The 4,062-nt window shown below is 37.0% G+C and overlaps 1 pseudogene; it reads left to right on the top strand.

The window, feature by feature from the left end:
• Positions 1-1,126: 1,126 nt before the first annotated feature.
• Positions 1,127-1,245, top strand: LOC120605843 (uncharacterized; annotated as a pseudogene).
• The last annotated feature ends 2,817 nt before the right edge of the window (positions 1,246-4,062 follow it).

The raw sequence follows: 4,062 nt of genomic DNA, 5'->3' as shown, positions 1-4,062 counted from the left end.
CCGAGGGCCTCCATACCTGTTATTTGTTTCACTTTGTTTCCTTCTGCACTAAAACTTACCCTAGATCTCATGGTTTGAAAATCTATAGACAATAAGCAGAAGTCAGAATTTAGATCCACTTTCCCATACCCATAAACAGTTCAATCAGGCTTCTAAAAGGTGTCAAGTAATTGTTAAGAAGTGATTTGTTTGGTTGTGAGCATAAGCTTTGAATTGAGACAAACTTGGGTTTGAAAGTGAGCTGACTGGCTGCTCAATTGCAAACAAGTTCCTTCACTAAAGCAATGATATTTGTAAAAAGATAACGATATCTATCATCTTAAAGTTATTATTTACTTTATATCCAAATTTTATATTCATAAATTATATTCATATTCATAAATTCATAATCAAAGTTATAGTCATGATATAACCTATATATTATATAAAACACATGTACACATATATAATTCAATCTGCATTATAAATGTAATATGTATGTGTGTATAAGTTATGTGCATATATAATATATATGTTATATATAACATGTTATATTATACGTTATAACCATATGTCTGCCTTCATTCTGACTCAAGGGAGATATTGATCCAGGAATCAGTCAGTTTAAAATAAAGTATTACATTTAAAGTTTTTGAACAATGTGCTTTAGTTTAATGAGAGGCTAAATGGACTTGCCAAGCCCATTGCCACACTCCCCGACCTTCCTCAAGCCCTGGAATGTCATCAAGAGAGCAAGTGAAGGCCTCAGGCAAAGTAGAAAGTGATCCACAGTCACTGAATCACTGGGTGAAGAAGCAGGAACAAGCGAATTCCTGATATTCACTAACTTGTAGTAAATAACCTATAATTGAGAAACACAGACTCGTGTCTGCTACCCCACGGGGTCAGTGACTCACTTATCTACGCATCTTAGAATCAAGGTTCTTGCAAGAAGCCAGGAGTGTTAACTACAATAGAGACTCCTCTACATGGGGAGCAGGGGGAGTTGAGGGATGCAGGCTCTATCTGAAACCTAGGAAGGAGCACATCATTATTAAGCTACTGAATAGGTGGTACCTATTTGTATTAGTTAATAGTTGCTATCGATAAGTTTTGACTGATCAACATTGAAATATTATTAATGATACTCTATGGCTATGCCACCCTGAACAAGCCTGATCCCATCTGATCTCGGAAGCTAAACAGAGTCGGGCCTGGTTAGTATTTGGATGGGAGACCACCTAGGAAGACCAGGTGCTGTAGGCGTAAAAAATAAAAAAAAGTAAGGAATTGTAAGCTGACAACGTCCTTGCAATCTGTGAGGTCAGCCAAGGGTTGCCTTGCCTAAAAAATAAAATTAAAAAAGTATATTATTGATACTAAATATATCTATATGATATATACACATATTTTTGTACTTAAAGGCAGAAATAAACCTTTCAATGAAAACCACTCAATGAAGGCTTCTGTTTAGCAAAGAATTTTCCACCTTCCTGTGGAGGGGGCCCAACATCACCAAATTTTGCTGACCTGGCTTCAATAAATTTTAATTTAACAAAAAGCCCAGTTGAATAGATACATTCACAAGTCCCAGGCCATGCAACACAATCTGTTTAACAGAAATGTTGTTCTAGTTCCATATTTGTGCTTTCTGCTGGAACTGGATTTGTGTCTTTCTGTCTCGGTGGAGCATAAATGTAAGAGGATGTCAGGAAGGGAGCCAGATCTGGAAGGGACAAGAGGTGAAGTGGCGGCCGAGAGATTGTAGAGGCTGGAATGTTGGAAAGATACAGAGAAAGATGACTCAGATTATTTCATCAAATAAAAAGGAGCACACAGCATCGCAGCAGGTTTACACTTAAATGCAGTAAGAATTTAGACCATTTTGATGGTCCATTGAGATTGCTAAATAGGTTATGTGTCTATATGGGCATGTATATTCCCTGTGCATGTATCCATTTTGATCGAGATAAATATTAGGGAGAAAAAAAGATTTCAATTAAAAAATGTATATTTGGTGACTTCAATAAGATAGCCATTGTTCTAAAGACTTAGAATCCACCTCTCTCTCTCTCTTACTGTGTCTCTCTCTCTCTCTCGCTCTCTCGCTCTCGCTCTCTGTCTCTCTCTCTCTGTCTCTCTGTCTCTGTCTCTCTCTTTCTCTCTTCCTCCCTTCTCCCTCCCTCTCTCTCTCCCTCCTCTACGTCTTCACACATGCAATTCTCTCTGAATAAAATTCTCTTTCCTGTCTTCTCTGCCTGATGAATTCCTACTTGTGACCAGATTCTTCTTTGACCATCCTTCATCAGGGAAGTTTTCCTGACTTCTAAATGAAGAATTAGCTCTTTCATCTATGCTCCATTCCACCCTACACAGCATCATTTAATATCCAGTTTGTGGGGCTCTCAAACCAGATTCCTGTGGTTTAAATTTTCACTCAACCACTTACTAGCATTGTGACCTTGTCCAAATGAATCAATTCATCCCAGAAATAAGAGTAGAAAACAAAAATAATACTAATACCTACCCCCTGGATTAGGTATTTGAGGATTAATTGAGGCGATTAATTTAACAAGCTGAAACCAGGGGCTGACATTGAAACCATTTGTAGTCCTTTTGACCAGCTTTGTTTTCAAGCCCCAAGAGACTATGAAAAACTAACACTCCATGCTGTGAGAGCTTGGATTTTATCTGGTAAAATGTTGAGAGCTATTGAAGATTTTAAAGAGAGGAGAGGTAGGGTCATATGTGAATTTGAGAAAGAAAAAGAAGAAATATAGGATGAGATACAATTAGATGAAGAACTCTTTAAAATCTGTTCAGCATAGCCAACTAATTCATTTCTAAGCAATCACATTTAATCACCATTCCCCAAAACTAAGAACCCATTTAATTCTACAAACATTTATGGAATATTCACTAAGTGTGAATGCTGCACTGGGGGCTGAGAATTCAAAGAGGTAGTTTGTATACTGTGGAAAAAGCTAGCCTAGTGTTTAAAAGCATTGGATTTACACGAGAGAAACCTAGATTTATCATGAAGCACTGTGCTTTTCCCTCTGAACAAGGTTCTTAAATTATCTAAGCTTTCGTTTCTTCAGGATTAACAAGATTAACAAGGTTAAATGAGATACTGTATATAAATCACCTAAAAATGCTTAGGATACGGTGTGTGTTCAATTAATGTTATTCGTCTTTATTACTATTAAAAATTGATACTATTTTATAACAATTTTAATTCGCACCTTTCTCTAATGCCAAGGTACTCACAGTCTGAATATAGAAAGCAGATATGTAAACATATAAATTATATTCTATTTGAGGTGCCGTGCTATTAAAAATAGCAAATAATTATTGAATATATACCATATGTCAGGCATTGTTCTAAGTGCTTTACATGTATAATAATAGTATTTAATGATTACAAAAACCCTGATGAGGCAGATGATATAATGTTAAAACACAGAGTAGAAAACACAGAGAACACAGGCTAGATAATGAGTCTAAGGCCACACAGATGGTGACTGGCAGAGTTTTATGTCAGTTGAGGTAGTCCAGAGCAGCTGCTGCACTCTCCACCACTAGTTTACTGTGCTTCTCTTATAAATAAGAATGTGATTATCTGCAAATCGTGGGAGGTTTTCAAGAGGGAGCAACATCTGTGCTGGGCCCTGACAGATGACCTATTTACTTTGTTTGCTGGGAAGCTTTAACTTAAGCCACTCCAGGTAGAAGGCTATTTGAACTTTATCCACAGCTAAAATGCCTCTTTCAAGAATCTGTCCTATATTATAATGACCAACCATCCTTGCTATAAAATCTTTCTATATACTAAATATTTATGTTGGAATTTTGCCCAGAAGAAGGGGATACCACCCCCATCAGTAGTGTAAATGCTAGTTAGGGTAAATTCTAGCTCTCGGTGCAAGCAGAAGGGTTCCCCACAAGATGGCTTACCTTACAAACAATTTTCTGCTGATTCATAAATGGAGGGAGTGGATAATTTGAGAGTGATATTAATCTCTCCTTCCGTTTACCGGTAAGACTTTCCCTCATTGCTCTGCAAGGTCAAAAAACAACAAC

The sequence above is a fragment of the Pteropus medius genome, unplaced genomic scaffold (genome assembly GCF_902729225.1).
Source record: "Pteropus medius unplaced genomic scaffold, Ma_sr-lr_union100, whole genome shotgun sequence".
Taxonomy (NCBI): Eukaryota; Metazoa; Chordata; class Mammalia; order Chiroptera; family Pteropodidae; genus Pteropus; species Pteropus medius.
The sequence above is the reverse complement of the archived record's forward strand: the minus strand, read 5'-3'. Positions and strand labels throughout refer to the sequence as shown.